A 26,444-nucleotide genomic window follows, 5' to 3' on the forward strand; every position below is an offset into this window, starting at 1 on the left:
GGTAAGACAGCAGAGCAAAAGCAAATATCTGTTCTTACTCTTTTATGAGTAACAACATCACATTTACTGCCAGACCATCAGAGAATGGGGGAAATGAAAATGCGGCATTTTTACTTTTTCTTTTATGCTGAACACACTAAGTGGGATGATTTTGGTATAATGCAGAAAAGATGCCTGATTGATGTAGGTTATAATTTTAAAACTTAGTTTTCTGCTTCTGAGTACACACATACTCACTAATTAACTTGAACAGCAGTTTATAAGACCAGTTTTGACTCTGCTCATTTAATGAACAAAATCCAATCAACCACCCTGTTAGCGTAAATGGAAAATACATGTCTGCAAGAATGATAAATAACTGATTGCCACAGTGATTAGCATAACGTGCCACCTGGGAAGCTATTTGGCATTCAGCTCTCACTAGCACTTTTTAAGGATTGATACAAGTCTTGGTGTGCTTTGCATTGGACTTGCAGCTTATTTAAATAGGAAGACATCTTTCTGGATCTGATCACTGACATTTTCATTTTAAACTTTTACATTTCTCTTTATAAGAAAATGAATCATATTTTTCAAACTGTTGTGGGTGTTTTCACATAAAACGTATGTTTGGCTCATTCCATTAAAAAAACCCAAATTCATTTTTAGTGGTCCCATATGCTCCAAGCATTATAGCTGAGCTAAACTAACCTTGTTAAAGCTGTTGCTGACTCACAGTTAAGCAACCTAGTGACTTCAGAGGCTGTGTGCTCTACTCTGGAAGTTTTTAAAGCCATTGTATACTTCAGCTAACTGGGCTGTAGAGACATCCAGAAATTAAATACATCAGATGATCCCCTGGATTAAAAAATAGATGGTATTTTGAATACACTTGAGGTAATTTGGAACACTACTAACAGAGCACAGAATATCTACACTTGAAAAATGGGCAATTCAGTTACTCTTTTTAGTTCCTTAGCCTCAGTTCCAATTAGGACTACACTTTGGTATATTGGGCCACATTTTTAACATATTAGCTTGTTCAATATCAGACAAAATCCCTTTCAGCGACAGAGTAAATCTGGGAGGCTTTGCAGGAGGCTGCCGTGCCTGTTACAGAATTGACTGAACTGTGGGCAAAGCTCCTCCTGGACTGCAGGATCTTGGGTCACCATCTCAGACTGGGTTAATAGAGCTGCATTGAGTGTTTCTTCCATCTTGCTTCTGTATGGGTTCACTTCAGCCCAAAAGAGTTGAAGCTGCAAATAAATTTTAGTTAAATTCTGCATGTTAATATGAAAATCTTGAATTAACTGATTAGGAAAAACAAGGAACTCATATGTTCAACTTACCCTATAAATTTAAAGGAGGCACAGCTTCCAGAGAGGCACAGTGAAAGCCAGGAGGGAGGCAAATAACCTCTTAAGCTAGCATAGATGCAGAAGGGCTAAAAAAAGAAAAAAAAAGTGTTTGAACTGTTCCTTGAGCTCCTAAGGACAGACACTGAGCTATCATTCACAGGAAGCACCCTATATAAATAAAAATGTTGCATTCAGTGTTTTCAGAAACTGGGCTATCTACACAGCAGCATCTAAGTATAAATGCAAATTGTCAATTCAAGGAACCCAGATAGGAAACTGGGATCTCACTGATCAGAAATATGGTGGAAGCAAGAGTGACAAATGAATGCAGGAAAGTATAATAAAAGAAACTTAAAAACCCCCATGCTTCCAAAGCACATAATTTTAAATCTCAGAAACTGCATAATACTAGCTGAAAAAAAGTTCCAGCAAAGAAGGAATGAACTTAAATTTCCTATCTGTCTGGTGAATTTGAAATGTTTCTTGGCCATTCTTCCATTATTAAACGTTAATGGAAGACACACTGGATTCCTACGGGATCCTGCCTGCCAGCTCTCCTTCCCTTGCCTGTACATCTCACTCTAAACTGTTGATCATAGGAAGGAGATGCTCCCTATGTTCATGGCCTCTTCCATGCCTGAAGGATGAAGACTTGTTCACCCACCAGTAATTCCGAACTGACTGAAGACAAAACCCTGGCCTTCATTCTGACCCTCAGTAACAGGTCTAACCTGAGCAACTGCTGAGAAGCAGCTGCTTCCATTTTAGCTGTATAGCTCCTGCATAGCCTTGCATGACCTGCTTTGGGAATAAAAATGCCTACCCCACCCTAAAGTACGCTGTGGAGGTGGACTTCAAAGGCTTGTGAATATTGAACCTGTTTTGAAGGGTTCAATATTCATAATTCATAATATCTTAGAAAGTTTTACCTTCATCACAACCCTGGGAAATAGCTTCAGGTATGTTACTTGAACAGCAGCTTCCCTGACTGTCCACTCAGAATATCTTAGAATGGTGCATGTGCAACCTAAATATATTCACATTTACATTATGCAGACATGCAAGAGAGAGATGTGTTACACTACCCCTCACTTTGCCAACATTCATAAAAGTGTCCAAAACAGTGAAAAGCAGCCACTGAATAAAAACCCCTTTCCTTTAAATGCACAAAGGCATTCATGACATTTGAAACTTTAGCATATTTTAAAGAGCTGAAACTTCAAAAAAAGTTTGGGCCAGGTTTAAGTTTAAAATTGATTCTACAATTTTACTCATTCACCTAAATTATATTCTAGCTAACAGGAGTTTTCCATTCAGTTTTGCAGTGTCTGTATTTCAGCCCAAGGATTCCCCCATATATTACAGCAACAAAGAAGTGGGAGTTTAAAACCTCTTTTTATGTGATGTAGTGGTTCTATATACAATTCACATTCATTGTCAAGCACACATGTAGGCATGTGCACGTGTCTGATGTACCTAAATAAATATCAGTTGACATTGTCGTTAGGATTTCTTATCTTTCCTTGAATTCCTTTAAAACAGCATTGCTTAATGAATGATATTACAGTGCCTAATTAAGCAAGAAGTGACTAGGATAGATGGTGACCTTTTCCAAGTGATTTCCATACATAACATGCTGCATGAAATGTGAAACTCTGGCTCCTGAATGAAACCTATCAAAAAGAAAGACTGTTCTCTTTTATACTACCACTCTGGAATGCTGTGTAAACGACTAGGATCTTTAAGGCAAAATCATAGTGTGTGACATTTCATTTTCATAACGTTTTCATTCCAAGAAAGTATGTTTTTAATGGTATAATCCTTGTAAAATATTAATGATTTTGCTGAATGTGACAAAATTTATAAGGCAATATACTCAGCATCATTTATAAGAATACCTATTATAAGTGCACTCCAGGTATAGAGAGACAATTCTACTGGAAAAGTGAAAAATTCAAGACGATATGTAAAATAAGCTGTAATTTGTGTATCACTGCATTGTATTATTAACTTGAAAAATAGTTCTGCTTCAAAGGAAATGTCACTGAGCTTTGTAAAGTTTTCAAGGCCCAATTCTAAGTAACAATGAACCCATTTTAGACAGAGAAGATTTTTCACACAGAAGAAAATTTTAAATTATCTGTCTTATACTTAGAGCATCTTTCACACTGACCTTGCAAAGATCCTAAGTATATATCCTATAATTGGGTGCAAAGACCTCTGATGCATAGGTAACAGGAAACAGGTTTCTAGGGTACAAAATCAGTTCAAAAGGACATTTTCTGGTTTTACATATCAGGGAAAGTTCATTTCCATTTAAAAAAAAAAAAAAAAGTTCCTCTTCTTTCCTAAGTATTCAAGCTCTACTGCTTTGTTTTATTGCTGGGGGGTTTAAGAGAGGGAAGGGAGTTACCTATGATGATGAAAAAAAAATGATTCTGCTTAAGGCAGAAAACTGGAAATTTACTCCACAGGGATTTATTTTGTGGTCTTTTTGTACCTTTCCACCTCTCATTTGAACATGTAGCTTTCTGTAACATCAAATTCTGGTCGCACATAGAGAAGGTAAGGAGTATAGAGATTATATTTACTGTATAAAACACATGAGATGATTGTAAATTTATGAAAGATTATGAGAAATTCATGCTGAGGTGTCCTTGGTTGGTATAGCTGTCTATTTCTAAATGAGTATCATAGGAAGAAGTTGTTATTTCTTCCCCTTGAGTGAAGTGACCAGCTCAATGTAGAGAGAGAGTCAGATGAGCTTACCTTCAGCTGTTTCCATATAAGAAGATGGAACTGTTATAGTAATATTCCCCACAAGAACACACACAAGGGCAGAGAATGGGGGAAAGAAATATTTCCAGGTAGTCACAGTAGAATGTAAAAACACTCCTCCAGAACTCTGTCACAAAAATGGGGAAAAAAATAGTGTTTTATCCGTGAACTAGCCAAATGTGATTATAGCATAGTCTGTCTAAAAGACGATATTTTACCTTGTAAGACTCCAAGGTATCAGGATCACAATCTATTCTTAGGAATCCCAGAGACAATACTGACTGATTAAATAATGGTCTACTTAAAAATAGACATAGTTTTTTGTGTATCACTTTTGCAAAAGAGGAAGTATTTATTTGTAATGCAGTTTGAGAGTTTCAGATTAAAAGTCTAATGTACAGTTATTCATTCCCACAAGTATTGCTGAGTTGTTAATATTCACATCAGAACCTGATGCTCATTAGGTCTTAGACACCTTGAAATGAGTCATGCCAGTCTCATGTTGTTTAATTTAGATGTAGTTAGAAATTTTTTTCAATTTTTTAATTCCACAGCTTTATGTTTATTCAAATATTTTATTTCATTTCTGCTGCAATTACTTTTCAAGTTAAAAAAAATTTAGTTCAATTTAGTACAAAGACAAATTATTTCAAAAACATAACTCTTTAAAACTTACAGTTAAGTCAATTCACAGATCAAAGTAAACTAGGTTCAATAATGATCCTTTTTTAAAGTTAAATTGCATTCCAGACACCCAATATAATGAAATGGAAAGATGTATTATAGTCCTTATGAAAATCATTGGCAAAAGGTAGCAGTTTTAGACCAAGGCAAGGTGAGAGTAGTGACTGAGTGTTTGCTTGGGTTAGCAGAAGGAGCTGTGAGAGTCAACAACTCAATTAAAATGATTGTTTTTTCAGGGCATAGAAAGACAACAGGGGACAAATGAAAAGACTAATAGAGAACTGTTCATTCAACTTAAAATCTTTATAAATTGCAAGAGAACATCAAGATCATTCTGTCCTTTCACATCAAAGTTATCACTAATGTGAAGCTTGCTCTGTTTCAATTATAATACCAGCAGCAGGTTGCTAAGACCTTTGTGGTCAGTGCTCTTTTTCCAAGAGGTGGCCCTCATTATGTGGTAGAATAGCTTCCTGTGTAATTAAACTCTGCCTTGGCAAGATGGCTTCTATTGTCCTCTCTGCTATCAGGTATTTCACAGTTGTAAAATAAGTGCTTGGACATTTTTTTGTGGTTTGGCTTTGGAGCTATGGCACAGTGATAGCAGGGAATGTAGACTTTATCATGAGATGCTTCCCCAGAAAGCAGGATCCTGGTGTTTGCCCCAATATGGATGGTAACTGAACTTAAAGGCCTTCTGGAAATTTATTCTACTGATTTGCCCTCCTCTCAAACACACATTCTGACTCGTGTTTCCACCCTTTGCTTGTGAATTTCCTCATCTTTGGGAAGTTACCAAATTCAAATCATGAAGAGATCTAATTTTGCAAGGACTTTTTGCCTTCTGATTATCTAGGCAGAACAGGCTGGCATTCACTGAAAAAGCCCTTCTGCATAAAGTGTACTACCCATTACACATTTTTACAAGGGAATTAAGCTATTGTTGCATGACTCTCAATGCTAAAGCTCAGATAGGAAGAATTAAGTCCTGATGTTAGGCTCTGCCAATAATCAATTAAGTCAAGTATTTGCGATAGCAGGAACTGAAATTGATATCCCAGACTATCTAAGCATTGCAACTCACAGTCATTCCTGCTTCCTGGCAATTAGGTCACTTCTCTTTGACCTAATGAAGTTTTGGTATAGCCACGATAAGAGAGGAGCCTGTCCTCACAGTAACTTACACCTGAACAAGGATGAGGTAAAAATTGGTTGTATCCTTATTGGCACTTCAGTAGGTAAAGCACAAGGGGACCTGAGAGGAAATGCAATTTATGGTGTTAGATAAAACAGGCAAGAACATAAAAAGATTCAGTGATTGGAAGCTGAAGCTAAACAAAAACAGATTATGAGCAAGATATATATCTCTAACAGCAGGTATAAACACTAGAACAATTGCTGTCTCATGGACTCGCCACAAGAGAGAAGAAGCTTGCCAGCAAGTACTTAGGGATAGCCAGAAGTCAAGGTTTCTACGCAGGAAATTCTGAATCAAGTATTATGACCTGCTCTTCTCAGAAAGTTAAGATTAATTGGCCAGGGTATTCTCCTCTGCTATGACAACCCGTAATCTGTGTAAACCAAGAAAAGTTGCAAGAGACCTACTTCCACGTGCAGAGCTCTGAGGTGAAAGAGAAGCCCAGCAGGTCTCACCACAGACCTGCCTCACCAGCAGCAACAGCAGAGCTGTACTGCGCTAGGCCAAGCTTTTGAAAACACAGCTTCAACAATTTTAGCATTTAAGACTGACTTTAAATGTTTTCTTATACAATTTTACCTTGTAAACACAGAAGTGTTCTAGTTTTTATAAGCAGTACATTCTAATTATGTGGGGGAATTTCCCAGAATACTAAAGCATATGATATGTCCACAGTTCACTATTTAAGGGATGAAAAAGAGGTTTCTCACTAAGTAGAACAGCAGGGGAATAACAAAAAAACTTATCTCAGGGCAGAAAGTAAGAGAAAAATAGCCAGGTATTTTACCCTTCAGAAAGGTTTGCTTAAGCATTTCAAGCCATTTCAGTGCTAACAGGTCTCATTTCCCTGATGTAATTAGTAAAGGAAACAACAATTACCTGCAGGTTCATTAAATAAATCAGCACTCTTACTCATTGTAAAGTTAATGATCAGTAGTGCAGATGATTGTTATGGACACAGTTAGTACAGCTGTTGGTATTCAGCAGCAACACTTTACTAAAGAGAATATTACTCTGCTTTTAAATTTTGACATTCAAATGAATGTTTTCTGCTTTTTCATTTAATAACTGAAAATTATTCTAACTGGAAGTGAGTTTTGCAGCCTAATTAAGAGAAAGGTTTTTCAGAGTATAATAAATTAGCTGTCTTATGTCTGTTTCTATAAAACAGCTTTTGCTTATGTTCATGTCATGTAACTCAAACCCACCAGCAACATAATGCTAGTACTTATTGTTGTGAAACTCCCAATTTAATATCACTTAAGGAAATCTGGACCCATCAAAGTATTAGCTTTCTCTGCCAGGGATAGCCTCTCACACAGCAATTTCTATTCTAAGCTGGCTAGGAGCCTCTGTCTCATCCTGGTCCCAGCTTTGTAATATTCCACCTAGACATCAATAAAGCAATATACATAGGCACGAAACCCTCCACCTTTCAGACAACACATCTGAACTGTTCTTACACTTCTATACTAGGTTCTGCCACAATCTCAGGTTCATTTTAATGCTTTTGGTCTTTATTTTCAAGATGATTGATCACCTGGATCCACTGTGTGCATGTATATATTTATATTAAAAAAAGTCATCCAACACTTCTGAGGGAAAATAGTAGTGAACAGCTGTATTTGTCAGGAGAAAAAAACAAACAAACAAACAAAAAACTTTCTACCATAAAAGCAGAGCTCATTGCTGACGACAGATGTCCTCTGAGAATTTTCTGAGACAGCGATTGAAATTCTACAAGAACTAAAGCACAGGTAACCTCATCATCTCTGTTCTAATTGCACATTTCTTACCTACTTTCACAAGAACAAACTCAGAGCAGCTTGGTGTATACCAACTTTTATCAACCTAAAGTATCAGCATATCATATTTTTCTTCTTATTCTATTCCCAGGGAATGTAACATACTGATGTATAATAACTATTGGCATTATTTTTATACCACAGTAGTATCGCCATTGTCCTTTCAGCAGTCTTTCAGCTATCCAAAAAAGATTCCCGAAGAAGTTCCACCTGTAAGGCTTTTCAAGCATTTTGTAGCTTGCACCTCTGTTGTAAAAATTGTTTAATATTAAAAATTAATTAGTGGCAGCTACTGCATTGCATCATGATATTTTGATCATTTTTTCCCTTCAGTCAGAATTTACCAGGATTTTGTGAGAGGAATAAACTTGCCAACCATTGCCTTGGCCACGTTTAACTAGAACACAGCAACAGACAGACTTTGTCTTGCCCTTCCAGGAGGCAGAAAGCCAAGCAATGTCCAGCTGACCAGCAGTCTGGGGGTCAGAGGAAACCTCTCCCCTAAACTGATCTGTTTCATAATTATTTATTTTTGTAACACAAGAGTCAAAGGATGACCAAAAAGGTTTCATTTTACAAGGCCTTTGTGCAAACAATAGAGTAAGATTCACTACATGTCCAAAGAGCTTGGAAAGCAAATAATAGTTCACAGTCCCAAATATCATGATTCAAAAGATGGAGGTATTTTCTTTTGGATCTGGCCTCCGAGTAATGTAAATACCATTTTCATGTAAACTAATAGAAAGTGAGGAAAGAGAATTAAGATAGCATATAAGTGTAATATAAACAGTTATCTCTGAAGTGAATGGCTTCAGGTATAAGGAGCTGTTCAAAAACCAAACATAAATCACAAATAAATAGGAGAAAAAATTAAATTGGCTTTCAGAATTTTTCTCAGTATAATCAGCTGCAAAGTGGCAGGACATCCCAGTCCAAGAAAACAAATTACACTGCACATCAAAATAATAACACATCATTTTAAAACCCACCCTTTATTCAGCAGAAGCCCATTTACTAGATTTATGAAAAGGAATATTTCACAAACCCCAGAAGTTCAGCAAATATTAGTTACTCTATTTATTCCCACTGCATTTTAAGGTTATTCAGCTGACAGTTGCTAAGGGAACAGCCTTCATTTATTTCAAGTGTTATCAGAACTAGAATACTGCTCTGCAAGAGATAAGTCTGCAAGATCTAAATAAATGAGCAAAATATATATGTATGTGCGAGCATACACAAGCTCAGAGGTGAGGGGTAGGTGCCATTAGCTCAAATGAGTTTAAACAGCTTGAGTTTTGTTTATCAAATTTTCTCATCTGCCTCTTACAGAAAATGTATGAGAATATTCTCAAAGAGTTCTCAACCTTTTCTATAAACACTATCAACTGCAAATAGTTACATGTTAGGCCATTGCTTGGGGATTCAGGTTCCCTTTTGTTAAAGAAAGCATTTCAACTAAACAAGTTTTGCAAATCAGCAGGTGATGGTGATGTGGCACACATTCAAAAGACAGCCCTGGCTAACATGAAAGCTAAGCTTTTGAAAGATGAGCATGCCAACATCAGTGAGAGAGAGTGTCAAACCTCCTACATGTCCCACTTTTGTTAAGCAGAAAAAAAATGATGCCTCAAGACAGAAAAAAGATTTTAAAGCATGTTCAGACAATGTCCTTTTCTTTCCTCTCCTAGCAGGCTGGAAGTCTTGAATTAAATTAGGCGGCTTGAAATCTCTTCTCTGGATCCTTTACATCTTTTCCTTGGGACTTGGCATCCCGACAGTCAGTGAAGATTACCTCTCCAAGTAGCTCCTATAAGCACTTGTTCTGATGAGTAAACTAGGTAAAAGCATGGTTCCTAAAGGCTCACAGAAATCGCTGTAGAGAATTTCCCTTGTGAAAAAGTGGCTGCCTGCCTCTGCCATGGAGAACAAGAGCCCAGACAAACCATGAGGATAAACTAAACCAACAGGGTGAGTGTTAGGACTGTGCTATTCCACAGTACACTGGTGTCTTCTAGTCATTTTATTTCAGGAAAGAGTTGTCACAGGCAAAGACGACATCCACTGCTCTTCTCCCGCAGTGTACAGCATATGAAAATGCACTGAAGCTGATACAAAGCAGCCTGTACTACCCCTTTGCTCTCTAAATCCCTCCGTCCTTTCCTAAGCTCTACAAAGAGCAATTTTGCAGCAAGCCCAAGACAACCTAGTAGCTAAATGGTGCCAATATACCTGAAGGTAAGCTATGTTCTTAGAAAGATTTCCTTCAGCTAAAGTACACAAAGCTGCAAGGTTTCTTTCAGACCATGAGCCGAATCCTGAGATCTTTACTCACACCGTGCAAGTTCTCCATTTCTACTAACACTACATTGGAGTCCTGTACAGGTTTCCTGGGACAAGAGTTTGTGTAACAATGGAAAATACATAGCATATACGAAATTCCTCCATTGATACTTGCCTTTCAGGAAAAACGTAACGATGGAAGTTTTGGAATCCAAAATGCATTCATAAGAAGTACCCTCCAGGAACAATCTCCTGTCAGGACCAATCTTGTTCTGCTCATTTGGGACTTTTTCTTATAAAAACAAAATGAAATTGCTGTATTTGAAGTCTTTTCATCATATTTCAGTGCGATTAGTAATCCTTCCCCTTCACTTTTAATGAGCATGAAAGTCTAAAGAAAAAAAAAAATCTTGCACATCTGTCAGAGCAGACTACTATGGAACTGACAGAAGGGAAAATGATTGTTTGTAGCATCCTTACACTGTGCTTTGCTTGCACTGTGCAGAATACTCCATCAGACTTTGGAAAATACTTTCAATTTCACGGAGAGATAGGAATGCCATAGCTAGTCCTCAGATGATGTATTGGAAATGGGTTTGCTTAAGTTTTATAAATCCTGCCAGGAATTTTAAGACCTCTGCCTCCATACAGAAGACATCAGGAGGATTATTATGCAGGAACCTTCATATTTACAGTTTGTTTTGAGATATTTCTATGAAGTAGGTTAGAGTGAGGAAAACAACACAAAAAAAACCTCACTAAAATATCACAAAAGGCACAATATGGGGCATGATCTATGTATGCATAAATATATCAAGCTTAAGGATGGGGAAAAAAAAGAATTTCATGAAGTCTGGCATGCGTAAACCAGATCAGCCTGAAGCAATTTGCCTGACATTGTGGCAATTTACACTGTTTTGTACAATACTATTACATTATTCATTAAATGGTAGCATTAAATTAACAACTTGAAGCATCATGGGACCTTTCCATGCACATGGAATTACTGCATTAGTGACAGCAGAATAAAAGTCTTGAATTCTCTATGTTTAAATCGAGCTACCTCCTCTCCTTTTACAACCGTGATTTATTGAATGATCACCAATGCACAGAGGCTTTGCTTGTATTGCCTTCCGTACCTCATTAGGAAATCCTCTATAGGCAAGACAGGTTTTATTATCACTGACAAGGAACGTGATAGCACACAGATTGCTAGATAAATTCTAGAGTGTCACAGGCACAGAAGATGCTGTACACTTGAATTGCACCATCGAGAGAGCTGGGAGGGGTTGCCCAGCAGGCTCCTGCCCCATTACACCACGTACATTGTCTTTAAGTTAAGCCTGGCCAGCCCATGGCCTTCTAATGCAACAATGGAAAAGAGTTGGATTTTGTTCCATTCTATCAGTCACTTCTGTTGCTGAAGCTTCTAGGAACACAGTGGCAGCACCACAGATCCAATGATGCAAACTGGTTTTATGTGCTTTACATACTCTGCACAAGATCGGGATTGGAGAAAGGCACAAACATGAGGACAGGCACAAAAACTTGAGCATAGTGAAAAATAACTGTTGTGCCTACTGTACTGCTTTGGGCTGGGATAGAGTCAATTTTCTTCACAGCAACTTGTATAGTGCAATGTTTTGGCTTTGTGCTGAAAACTGTTGATAACACAGGGATGTTTTCATTCCTGCTGAGCAGTCCTTGCACAGAGTCAAGGCTTTTCTGCTTCTCACCCCACCCCACCAGCGAGGAGGCTGGGGGGGCACAAGGAGTTGGGAGGGGACACAGCTGGGACAGCTGACCCCAACTGACCCAAGGGATATTCCAGACCATAGGACATCATACTCAGCATATAAAGCTGGGGAAAGAAGAAGGAAGGGGGAGGATGTTTGGAGTGATGGCGTTTGTCTTCCCAAGTAACGGTTATGTGCGATGGAGCCCTGCTTTCCTGGAGATGAAATGTTTTCCTGAACACCTGCCTGCCCATGGGAAGTGGTGAATAAATTCCTTATCTCGCTTTGCTTGTGCGTGTGGCTTTTGCTTTGCCTATTAAACTGTCTTTATCTCGACCCACGAGTTTTCTCACTTTTGCCCTTCTGATTCTCTCCCCCATCCCACTGGGGGACAGTTAGTGAGCAGCTGTGTGTTGCTTAGCTGGCTTACTGGGATTAAACCACACCACCTACAAAAACTTCACAGATTCAGCAAAATAGACATATACAACAAAGAATAAAAACATTTAATTTCAGCACTTTTTAAATATAATAATTCACTTTTTCATTACAAGATTTTGAAAATGTTTTAGAGCTAATATTTATGGACCTGGCGGAAGATTAAATGGAATTATTTTTCATCAAACAAAACACTTCAGTCTCTCATTTCATTAAGGAAGGTAAAAAATTAATTCTGCACAGACCCCAATATATTTTTTATTCAGCTAACAAATACGAAAATTAGTTATTGGCATAACTTCCTCTTTTCTTTGCAATCTTAAACTTTTATGGTCTTACTGAATATTGTTAAACAGCTGCAGAATGTCATGCCAGAGGCTTTAATTTTGGTGGAGTTGAAATCACATACCAGGAGCTACTTTCGAGGCATGACATTTTTAATGAATCCTATGAACCCTATTAGTGACACCGCATACTCTAAACTGCTACCTGTTGACATCATTTTTCGTATTTATACCTATAAAAATGCAATTCTTCTTTCAGTGTAGTGTCCCTACAGAGGATAAGAGATTAGACATATTGCTTCTACACACAGACTACAGATACACATAAATAATAATTTGAAAATATGAAAATATTACAGACAAATATAAATACTAACAAAGAGGTATTAAATGTTTAATTATTGATAATTTAAAATGTTAAATATTTGACCATTTCAAGCAACCACTGAAATGTCCCTACTATGGAGACATTATTGCACCTATCTTTAAATGTGAAAAATTCTAGCAAAGAGTTTATTCAAGAAAGATTAGAGAAAAAAATCTGCCTATGTATTTGAATTTATGCATTTCCACCCTTTGAAATAGAAAATCTGTTTCCTTTTACAAAATGATAGCAACAAAATAGTCCCTAGAGTTAAGGTTAGAAAGGTCACCAAGCAATTATTCACCAAGTGGTCTCTGCCCTAGAAAAATAAGTTAATATTTATATAAAGCTAAATTAAGGAGATTCCATCTGGAAGATAGTCATATATACTTAAATAATGGTGAGGTATCATTTTGCTTAATGTTTCTTTATCCGTGGCTAACTGTAATAAAATAGTTGCCTGTGAGTCACCATGCATCAAATAAAATTCTGTAGTAATATTATAACTGAGAGTTTTCCATTGCTTTGTCTCATTCCACTTTTACATTATCATATCACTCCTGTCTAAGCTACAGTCCAGAGCTTTTACTTAACTCAAACTATAAAGTCTGCAATCTTATGTTTTGCTCAATGGACACCCCAGCTGCGGCTACCTGTAGGGAGTTCAGCAGAGTCTGTAGAATAAAAATTCAAGGGAAGAATTGGAAAATGCCAATATACTATAACTCTGTTTCACAACATTAAGCCCTGGCTTGGGAAATATATTGTTCTTGTCCTCAACAATAACCTGTGGTCTATTTGTGTTCAACTTTTTCTGTACACTGTAAAAGGCCTTGTTGTCAGAAATTAATTCGGTCTACTGTCCAAGCAGAAAACCATCTTCAATCACTCATACAAGACAAATATGTCCCCTGCAGTAGCAAAGAGTGAACAAACTAGGAAGAAAAAACCCAAAATAATTACAAATATAGACTAACCCTTTCTCACAGAAGCCAGAACTAAACACTGATTATGTCAAATATGGTCATAAAAATGCACGATGCACTGGCATTTTACAGTGCTGGTGTTTCTGATGTCAATGAGATGTAGTCCCTGGAGAGTAATTCTGTAAAAAGACAAGTTAGTAGCATCTATATGCTTTGATGTATTATGTGTTGTACTTGTATATACATTTCTACTGTAGAATTTAATCCATTGGTCTTCTAGTTCCATTTAAATTGCTAAAATTAATATAATTTTGCTTAATCCAGAGCTTTGAGGACAGAACTGTCTAAAAATGTAAAATATTGAAAAACATGAAAATGTGATTTACAACAATTTACAATATGGAAAAAGCTGTTGAGAGCCACTTTTCAAGGTATATGTGGGTTCCCAAGATTCCTCTTTTCATTCATACAAATAAAAAATGGCAAATCCAAAAATTCAGTCATAAAGTTAATTCTCTGCTACTTAAAAATTATGAACTGAGCAAATAAGTAACATTAAAATAGAATTAAAATTGAACTTTTATACCATTTCCAGAGCTGAAGTAGAGAGCGGAGATTTCCTTACTATTCAAATTAACTTCTGTGTTAAGCCGTCTGATGTGACTGCCGTCTTGCTTCACTTGTATTGATGTTCTTTGAGAGGTGGATCTTTATCCACTATTAAAAAGACTGAAAACACCAATTCCAATTCTTCAGGCAGACGAATAAGCATCAGATCATGATGTCTGCTTGGCTAGACCCAATTACAGTTCTATTTTTCACACTCTGGATTCTATTTACGGCACTGTAATTTAAATAATTCATATCAAAATTGTTTTACTGTTATCATTTAGAACTGACATTTCAGTTGCTCTGAGGCTTCCTTTGGGATTAGAGTTTTACTCTGCTTCATAGTACCAAAGCAGAGATAAAGGTGTATCTTCAAATATAGACCATCTATATCTCATGCATAATATATGCACTATAACCCACAGAAATTAGCAACCAGCATGACAACTCAGACCACCTTATTTAGGAGTCTAGGGGTATATCTACATTAGCATTTTAATCTGGATTGGGAGTACACTCCTGAAGTGAATCTCCTGATCACACTAATGTAATGCTCTTCAGTTCTCACCCTGGAGCAGTCTCAAAGCTCACAAATTAAACTCCCTTCAGATGTAACTACATCAGAATTTGCACTCCAGGACTGACCCAGATATGCTCCCTCCACTAACACGTATAGAGGCCATGTGGCCAGACTAGAGCCAGACCAAAGTAAAAAATGTGTAACCTAATTTTCTACAGACTAATCTTTGCCCTGTGAGCTCATCCAGCAGAACTGACTTCCCCTTTGCCTGCTTTTTCATGGGGCTTCCAGGACTCTCACTCCTGGTTATATGGCTATTTCAAGAGGCACAAAGAACTATTATTTACTACCTCACATTGAATTAGAGCAGGTTCTTCTCTATACAGGATGAACCAAAGCCTTTCCCTTTTCCAAGCAAGCATGCTAAGTGTCCGTTGGTACCATTTTCAACTACAGTCTGCCAACTTTTCAGGTTTTTGGGGGGCTCAGGTAGACTGTAAGATGGTTCTCACAATTTAAGATGAAGGACTAGAGCTGGTCCACAGCACAAAGTTCTGGAAAACAGTCAACACAGAAATATGACGAAATATAGCGTGTTTTGTATGCAAGCCTGAGGGGGCAATAGTTGGTCCATGCTGTATAAGTAATAGCTGCTGTTTTGAAGAGGAATTTAAGTGAGTAGGTAAGCGAAAACAGGGAAAACAGATATGTCACTAGGCTGTTATTGTACTGATAATTAAAGAGAGAAAATCTAATTCCCACACATATGAACAACATCTACAATTACCTATAATCACCTTTCAATTAATCTTTCCAACACCAGGAATAGATCTAAAATTCAGCTGGTTCTGTGTTATTCTGATAATCCTCTGCTCTAATTTCCTGTTCTCTATGTCAATATTTTGTTATTTAATTTCATAGAAAACAACATGAAGCCAACTCTGTCAGTGTAAAGAGCATTAAACATTCAGCTTCATTATTGTGCTTTGTGATGATACATTTCCAAATCCCATATAATAGCTCCATGGAAATAATGCCTTATCAGATGTAGCAAATGCCACAGGGACTAGAGCTGATGAGAACAAAGATACTGAGAAAGAGAAAAGAAACCAAGCCTCTCTGGGGAGTGGAAAAAGATGAAACAAGAGCTGAAACAGTAAGTCCTAAAATAAAGTCAAAAGGGCATGCAGAAGCATTCAGAGGGACTAGCTAGCACACAGGAGTGTGAAATGAAAGACATTGACTTAGCAGGCTCTGGAAGAAAGTATCAAAAAAAGCATCTGCCATTTAGACATGCATACAGGGTACAGCCTTATATGGCTGAAACACCAAAGAATTCAAACAGATCAGCTAGACAAAGATAAATACATGACAGTGAAAAGACATTCTTGTACACACACACACACACACGCAAAGAACAAAAAGCTGTTGTTTCATATTTGAAGCCAGGATGTCCTTATAACACACTGATGTTTGTGAAGTCCTGATGTGTGTCCTTTGAAAGTGTGATCCCCATGGGTTACCACCATCTTACAGATAAATTGGCTTTTTTATTCTAATATTTGAACCTGCCATTTTGAACTGAAGGTCTAGGTTCAGCTCTAATTAATAACTATCACATGAATGCTTCAGCTATTCATGGGTAAAACAATTGAATCTTTAACCCTAGTTCTACATCACAGATTTAATCAACTGTTGTTCAGATGTCAAAGGCTATTATATGCAGCAATGTTTTTTCATAAGATTTTTTAACACAGCATTTACACAATCATTACTCATTCTCCAACACACAATACCACATACATGGTTAAAAAAATAAAAAAAGGGCAAGGATAGGAGAAGTGGAAATACGAACAAAGCTCTCTGTCACACTTTTGATAGAGTACACAATGTAATTATGCTTAGAGCAGAAATTAAGAATTACCAGTCAACCACACCATACCCAAAACTTCATGTAAATCTCAGAACAAGCAAATATGAGGAACCATTTAAGAAACGTGCTATTTTATATGGCATATTGTACTGCACAGAATTGTAAGTACATGGACTCCTATCTGTCTCCGGTAGGGGCAAAATATAGACTTGAGCAGAGATTAAATGATTTTACACTCGCGATTCTATGTATAATTGTAGCATATTCTCATAGCTCATGCTAGAGTTTGAAAAGAGATATAACACAGAGAAACTTTAGACCTACCACATTTATGCTCAACTGCCCATGTTGTGCAAGCATAGAACTCCAGTCTCTCCTTCCTCAGGAAATCTTTAGTAATTGTGGCAGATTAGATGATCACACACCCAATTTTTTTCAAATTTTTTCAGACACCTGGAAAAGATGAGTAAACTCATCAGTCTGGGTTTGGGTTCATCTGTTAATGGTAACCTTAGCATGTGCTGTCTGCCCGAGACACTCAAGTTGTCAGAGAAGTCTACCAGGGATTTTATCCTTTCCCTGTCTTTCTCATGTAATTTGGATCAAAAAAAGCAACTTCTTGTTTATTTTTAACATTAGACAGAGGCCTGATTTTGGTCATGGGCAAACCTAAGGGCGGCAAGCACAACACTACACTGCAAGTGAGATACATAGCAACACTGTTCCAGAGAAAATCCATTTAAAAAATTATCTTAATGAGGACTCAGTGTGACACATTCTCTAATGAATGGATACTGCATCCTGGGTGAGTGTTGCAGGCAGGGTGGAGTTCACTGGAGAATAACCCAAAAACACCTAGTTAAGATTAACTACTTTCCTGTTTCTTTCAGATTTGAGTTTCTTACTGTGTTGTTCTGTGTTCTCTTCTGGAAAGCGTTGTATGCTCAATGTCTTACAACAACATAAACAATTACCAGACAAAATTAATGATGCAATAATGATATTTTTTTTCTTTTTTTTCTTTTTTTTTTTTCAGAAAGAGAGAGAAGGGGCATGTGTAACTGTGGGACATAAATGGAAGACATAAATGGAGGAGACAACAATGTCACTGTGAAGAGCGAAAGAGGTAATTGAACCTAAAGGAGACTGGAGAAGAAACATTTATTTGGTTATACAAAGAAATCGCTGTGGTTTCCCTACAGCCCATGGAGATGAACGGTGGAGCAGATATCCACACCGCAGCCCATGGAGGACCCCAGGCTGGAGCAGGTGGAGATGCCCTGAAGGAAGATGCAGCCCGTGGAGAGTCCATACGAGAGCAGGCTCCTGGCAGGAGCTGCAGCCTGTGGAGAGGAGCCCACACAGGAGCAGGTTTTCTGGCAGGACCCATGGCCCGTGGGGGACCCACACTGGAGCAGTCCACTCCTGGAGGACTGCACTCCATACAAAGGTCCCATGCTGGAGCAGTTCTTGAAGAACTGCAGCCCATGCGAAGGACCCATGCTGGAGAAGTTCATGAAGGACTATATCCCGTGGAACTGACCCCACACTGCAGCAGGGGAAGACTATGAGGAGGAAGGAGCAGCAGAGATGAAGTGTTATGGACTGACCACAACCCTCATTTCCCATCGCCCTGCAGCACACAGGGGGAGGAGGTAGCAGAGTCGGAGTGAAGCTGAGCCTGGGAAGACGTAGTGGGATGGGGGCAGGGTGCTTTTAGTTTTGTTGTATTTCTCACTATCCTTCTCTGTTATTAACTGACAATAAATTAAATTAATTTCCCCAAAGTTAAGTGTGTTTTGCCCATGACTGTAACTGGTAAGTGATCTCCCTGTCCTTACCTCAACCCCTGAGCTCTTCCATGGTATTTTCTTCCCCTGCACTGTTGAGGAGAGGGAGTGATAGAGCAGCTTGGTGGACACCTAGAAGCCAGCCAAGCTCAACCCACCACAGTGCTGTTACACCAGTACAAAATCGGTGCAAGTGGAAAAAAAAAAATATTGCATTTTTCATTGAAAATCAAACATTTGGAATTAGATATAGCTCAGCTTACTACATAAACATTCTATGATTAGAGCTCAAGAGTTTTACAAGTTCTAAAACTCTGCTAACAAGGCACACACTCCAAAGCACCTTAGTATCACTGAGGCTGAATGTTTTTCCTCATTTTTCTTACATGTGCTTGATCAGGACACAGAAACAAACTCTTATTCTAAACAACCTCTAGAGGAGCCTGTACAGAATGATTATGTTCTGAAGTTAAAAATATACAGCTAAACATAAAGTAGACGCCGTGAACCCATCCGTGTTATTGGAGTGACTCAGCTCTGCAGAAGAGGCAAAGACTCATTACATCCCAGGCAGAACTGCACGGGGGAGCAGAGTTCTGCGGCTTCAGGACCAGAATATTGCCAGGGAGGGAGAGAGGATGACTTCTTTTTTCCATTAAGTGCAGCAAATTCACTGATGAAGATGAGCATTTTCATCGTTTTCCCCCAAAGACTATTGGCTTTGTGGTTAATAAGAGCCTAATTTGTTGCTTCTGAAAGGAAAGCACTTGAACCACAATTTTGATACGTTGTGAGTGACTGCAGTAGCCATTGAGCTCTGGCTCCCACAGTAGCTGGGAATGGTGACAGCACTGCAGGAGGTGCTTAAAACCAGAATAGGGAGGAGGTTGTCATACCCTTGCCCTCAGCTTGCTTTTTGTTAAGTTTGGTTAGATTAGGCTCCATCCCACCTATTACACTGATTTAAAGTATTTCCCTTAATCTCTTCTGCATCTGACTTTAAACCTCATTTTTCCTATTTTCTGTAGAAAGCTCATTTACACATTATAAATAAGTGCTGTCTGCTGATAGTTACACACCTCTGAATGGAGAACTGAAAAGCTGAAGTCCTTTGAAATGTAAATCCTGGGAAGTTGTCAGTGAGGCTGATGCCCTAATTCCAATCACGTTTTGCAGCATTGTAGCTTTGCTAACACTCACCTGCTTCCATTTGTGAGGTCCCACTCATGTCTGGTCAACTTTGAACACTTTACTAACCAATCTTTCCTCTCTCTTTACCACAAGCTGGTATGTATGCCTTAGTATTTCTTACACATTTGATGATAAATAATTGCCATTCATTTTAAAGTAGTTCTAACAAGAGTTATACTTTATGGGCCAAAACAGCTGATGAGCATTCAGAAAATAGAAAGAAATATACCATGTTCACAATATACCACACTCTCACTGTATGAAGATTTCTCAGGGCTACTTTCACACAAGAAAGAAGACTTTCTGAGTAAAATCAGGGAAAGCCAGTGAGAGATAAGCACTTCACACCCACTGTGTTCCTCTGAACATATTCTGAGAAAGCTAAATTCAGCCTTGATGAAAATGCCTGAAGCTCTGCCTACTTCAGTCTGTTAACACTAAGGTGAATTTGTTTCAGTGTTTTGAAAACTAAGCAAACAAAAATCAGCTTCTTCTTGTTTAAAATAATACTTTAGTTTTTAGACAGCAACCTGAATGAAAGTGCAGCAAACCTCTATCACCCCAGGGGCTGGAAGAGATCACATTTCAGGCAAGCATGCTTTTTCTTCAAACTTGTTTGCAAAAGAGGAAGAAGTGATCTCTGGTATTGTCCACAGGCACTGGTGCCTCTAAGCTCCTCTTCCTCCTGACACATAAAAGGAACAGCCTCTCCACCCCACTGAACAGAGTGTGAAGATTGCAACAGTTTTTTCCATGAGACATCCATCCATATTCTCCACTTCACAAAAATATGCAAGTACAAATAAAACCTTTCATGTGCCCCATCCAGATATATATCCAGGCAGACATCTCAGTCTCAGTGATATACATCAATATACATTTGCACCAACTGCAAAACAACTTTTGCAGAAGAAAAATCACTGCCAAAAAAGCACTGCGTTCCAGAAGTATCTATTTTCTAAGAGCCACACAGACATAGAGGGAATCAGCCCACAGATTTCCAAATAAAATGCAATACTCAGCTCTCAAAACTCTGACATCCTCACAGATATGCAGACTGCACTTCACAAAGAAATATCGCCTTCTGTGTGGGCATTACCCAACTACCTAGTTTTGCAAAAGTCAAAACTCAAGAGGAAAATTTTGATTCTTTTCCAGTTGTGTCAGGATATAATGAGACGATGAGGCAAGATGATTGTTTTCTGCAGAGAGCTAGCTGTTTTCTCTTAAGTTCTAGGGACCGTGGAGTCTTTTTCTGTGATGCTGTGAAAGGCACAGGTGTTCACAAAGGAATGTGCACACTGGCAGGCCCTGCAGTTTTCATTGGGGTAGAGGGAGAAATGTAAGTACAGAAGGAATAATGAAATATGCCTTACAGCTTCGCACACTGTATCTCTTATACAAAATTCTCCTGCTGTCGGAATTAAAAGTGAGAGAGTAATCTTTTCTCTTCCTGACCGTGATAAAATCTTTGTATACCAGAGAACAACCTTTAGACTGAACATGTCACTCTCAGGCTTTTCCAGATGAAATGAAAGCACATGATACGAAAATGTGGTCAGGGTTCACATTAGTTTAACGTTTGCAAACAAGCTGGGTTTACTAGGATTCCAGTTACTACTAGGTCAGTTCACTGCATTCCTGAGACATCTAAGTATTTGGGTATATCTTGTAAGACTCCACAAACCACACTGAGTCATCTGTTATATGATAGAAAGCATCCCAGAATAGGAAAACCATATTAATGTGGTATTTTCCAAAATAACTTTCTATTAAAACAGAAATACCGCAGCATAGGTTTACTGCAAATAAAACTTGTAACTTAAGGAAGAAATTCCTTAACAATAATTCGATTTTAAGCTAAACTTGTGACTTTCAATAGTAGAGCAGTCAAAGCTTTAATACATATTGAATGAAAGCTTTAATCATATTGAATATAAAATTAAATTAATTACACTATGGCATGCCCTACCATAAAATCTATACTTCCATCAGAAAAGTAATCATAGACCTCAAACTTGAACAATCCAACAATATCAACAAATACGCTTTCACTATAAAAATCTGAAGTTTTTATGGCAAGACCTATAAAGAATAAATGGCAAAATCTTTTTTTTTTAATTTCTTTTTGCCTTCTAGAGTTAAAAAGAAAGGTTAAGTCACGTAAATGCAAGAATGAGGCATAGGAGTTGCTATTCCTGAATTTTTAAGTATAAATTACTCCAAAGTAACAATAATTAAGCAACACACTTGGAGATAATCAAGTTATAGCCACTTACTTAAACAGAGACTTACTAAATGTGCATATGGTACTAGGCTTCCTTTCTTATGAGTCAAAAATACACAGATTTAAACAAAAAGTTTTGTTCACAAATATACTAAAAATTAAGCCTTCTTAATACTTAACTGACAGTTAACCACAGCAAATGAGAATTAGAGACCTGGAAAATCACAGGCATGGAGACTATGGATAAGGGGACCCCAGAATTAACTTTGCTTTATAATGTCTTGGCATACAAAGACTCAGGCTGCTGCTGAATGACAAGTCTTTGTATTGTTAACTTGCAGGCCGTACATGTGAAATATGTGGTGACACTTCCTTTACATTAAAAAATTATGTCATGGTATTAGAAATTATGTTGTGAAAAAGATATGAAAAATATATGGCTTTCAGGCAGCAGGACTACATGCGTACCACAGTGTACTACTATACATGACATGCTTAAGTGTATCAGCAGCTCCTCAAATCTGTTTGTGTGTTAATCATGTTTGTGAAGTTAACTTTGTGTTTTCAACAGAAGTTCACTTTCTTAATCCAGAGCCTTGTTGAAGGAACTGAGGCCCACTCAACAGGTTTGATGCTATGAGATAGCCAATAGGTCAATGCAGACTTTCACAGATTAATTAACAATGACACTGGTTGTCTCCCTGTGAATCTAGCTTCAAACAAGGACACAAAAGCAAGCATATTATAACTGCTTGATGTGGACCCGCCTATGAGCCCACATCTGCCAGCCTGTAATCTGCTTCAGTTTGGCATGTCAGACAACTCTTTCAGAAAGCCACTTCATTTTATATTTTATTGCTTGAAAGTTATGGATCAATCATACTGTAAAAAATCAGAGTATCCAGAATTTACTTGGAGAGAGATTTAAAGATAATTTATCTGGCTTGATTTTGGAGGCACTGGAAAAAGAAAATTAATACATTTATCTTGGTTTCATTGCCCAGAAAGAAGAGGGTGTAGTAGCTCATTATTTGCAATGTTTTTAAAGTTCATTGTAAGCATAGCTATATTACTGCATGAAATCTAAGATATCATTAGTTTTTTCACTATCTATAAATAATTGTTTTACTGTGAGCCTAATTGTCAAACTAGCGTGGTTCAATTACAGTGCTTAGTAGACCTTAAGTACTCATACTGGAAACATTAATATTTTAGCATCCCAACCACAGAAGTGCTCCTGGAGTACCAAATTTATGCCTGCTACATCTCCACTGAAGTCAATCCATGAGATGGCTTCCTGCCAGGAATCCTGCAGGACTGCTTCACAGATAAATCAGGCCTTAATGGTTCATGGTCACTGATCATGTCACTTTTACTGTTCCACAAAGCCAAACGAATGTTGATTTTTTTCATGGCATTTGAGGCAAGGATCTCATGCTCTGACTGGCAAGCTCTAGCAGACTTCAGCAGGTGAAGCTGGTTTGTGTTCAGATACTAAGACCATGAATTGGAAAACCTGAATCCATTCAGTTTGCTGCCCTGCTGTGTAGATAGTCTCCTCTGGCAGAAAAGCAAGCTGGACAACTGTAGTGATAACATCTTAAATCAGCACACTTATATCTGTTCAAGATCAATTATCAGACATCACATTACTGCCTTGAAAAAATGTTGCTGAGACACAGTTGTCACAATGTTCATACAAGCAAGATCTCTGAGTTTATTGAGAATTAAGACTATGTCTTAAAAAATTATTCCATCTTTGAATTGAGGCAGCAGCTCTTTCTTTCCTAGCTCTGGTTTTGTAACCATTGGATGTTTAAGAACTTATTGTTTTCTCTTTTATACGGGTATATCACAGTAACCAAAACCAACTGCTTAGTTTGGGAACTGCAGACTTTTTGGCAGACCTCCTTTCCTCTTGAGAACAGAAAATGGCATAGATCAGGGTGAAAGGTTTAGAAACAACACACCCTTTGGACCTCTGAGGAGGACTGCGCGACCTCTTACTTAGCCTGCTGAAGAATGCTAAAAAAGCTCTGATTTGCAGTGAAATAGGAGATCTGAAGGAAAGTCTGATAGACAGTTCCTACTGGATATGTGACCTACAAAACAGGCTGCAAAACAGAGAGGAGATATTGTTGAGTAAGGAGGCAAAGACCAGAGGCTATTTTAAAGAGTACATGAGTAGGAGCACTTGAGGCGCCATATTTCAATGGCAACTGTATGGGAACATATGGGAACATACTGAGTTGTAAACATGAGTCTGAAGCCTTGATGATCCCAAGGAGAGATCCTGGACCTTATTTCACAGTTAAATCTACCCACAGTTCCTTACTTGTTGGACTGCATAATGTGTGAGATAGAAACCCATAACTGAGGAGAAAGAGGAAGTCTGTTGTGTATTACCACAGTGCAGAAGGGATAGTACAGAGTAGTAAAATAATTACTTAATTGTTCCTGGGAAATCAGCTATATGTAAGAAAGCAGAGTAAGAATGTCATTAAGAACCAAGTGGTGATGAGACTGTGAACTGTCTCTTAATTTAACAAGGCCAGTTACCAGACAGTAGCTTACTAAAATAGCATTGCCATTTCGCTTGAAGAACTGCAGCAGATATTTTTCTTTAACAATGTCGTGGTTTAACCCCAGCCAGCAACTAAGCACCACTTACTCACTCCCCCCCACCCAGTGGGATGGGGGAGAAAATCAGGAAAAGAAGTAAAACTCGTGGGCTGAGATAAGAAGGGTTTAATAGAAAAGAAAAGAAGAAACTAATAATGATAATGATAACACTAATAAAATGACAACAGTAATGATAAAAGGATTGGAATATACAAATGATGCACAATGCAATTGCTCACCACCTGCTGATCGACGCCCTGTTAGTCCCCGAGCAGTGATTCCCCCATGTGTTCGTCCCCCCCAGTTTACATACTAGATGTGATGTCACATGGTATGGAATACCCCGTTGGCCAGTTTGGGTCAGGTGCCCTGGCTGTGTCCTGTGCCAACTTCTTGTGCCCCTCCAGCTTTCTCGCTGGCTGGGCATGAGAAGCTGAAAAATCCTTGACTTTAGACTAAACACTACTGAGCAACAACTGAAAACATCAGTGTTATCAACATTCTTCTCATACAGAACTCAAAACATAGCACTGTACCAGCTACTAGGAAGACAATTAACTCTATCCCAGCTGAAACCAGGACAAATAAAAACTTTAAAATATGCTTTTCATCAGAAGGTCATGTGGACGCATGGATTGCAGAGATTAAAAGAGTTCTATACATGATCAGATTTATCTTATGGATGTATTACACACTTTGGGTCACTTCATTGTTCACAGTCCTCTTTTGAGTTTTAATGGAGGTAAACTCATTAATATCCTAAAATTACAAAATCCAAAATTGCCATTAGAATGATAGCCAGCTATGTGTCGGAGCAGTAAAGTTGTTCAGGCCTATTCCAGTGCTGGTCCTTTATTTTGCTCAACAGCTTGTTCTAGAAAAGGTAACCATGACCAAGTAGGTGGGATAACCAGGACTAGGCCAGTGGGACAGGGGCCAGGGCAGTAACCAGTACCAGGGTAATGGAATCAGTGTGATTTGTAGGATATGGCTCTGTTTACTATTGTTACATATCTGTTCTATACGATTCAAAGCAGTTTAGAAATATTACTGAAAACAAGCTTCATGTTTATATTGTTGTAAGTATTATTATTATTATTATTATGCCATTTTTCAGCTAATAAAAGTGAAGCACAGAGTTGTAAAGCTAATAATGTAAAACTGACACACATGCATATTTAAGCATCATTTAAGTAGTCTTTTCATTTATATTACCAAATCTCCCACTGAATTTGGGAGCAACAAACACATCTCAAAGTCAGCGTTTTATTTAGCTATCTACACCCAAGAATTTGGACCAAAAGTTACTTACCTAAGATCACCTAGAAAATTCACAGTAGAGCAAAGAATAAATCCATGTTTTCAAGTGCCAATCTTTTAATATCATAGAATCATAGAATCATAAAATGGTTTGGGTTGTAAGCGACCTTAAAGATCATCTAGTTCGAACCCCGCTGCCATCAGCAGGGACACCTTCCACTAGACCAGGTTGCTCAAAGCCCCATCCAACCTGGCCTTGGACACTGCCAGGGATGGAGCATCCACAGCCTCTCTGGGCAACCTGTTCCAGTACCTCACCACCCTCACAGTGAAGAACTTCGTCCTTACATCTAATCTAAATCTACCCTCTTTCAGTTTCAACACATTACCCCTGGTTCTATCACTACATGCCCTCATAAAAAGTCCCTTTCCAGCTTTCTTGTAGGCCCCCTTTGGGTACTGGAAGGCTGCTGTAAGGTCTCCTTAGAGACTTCTCTTCTCCAGGCTGAACAACCCCAG

Source organism: Harpia harpyja, chromosome 17 (genome assembly GCF_026419915.1).
Source record: "Harpia harpyja isolate bHarHar1 chromosome 17, bHarHar1 primary haplotype, whole genome shotgun sequence".
Classification (NCBI taxonomy): domain Eukaryota; kingdom Metazoa; phylum Chordata; class Aves; order Accipitriformes; family Accipitridae; genus Harpia; species Harpia harpyja.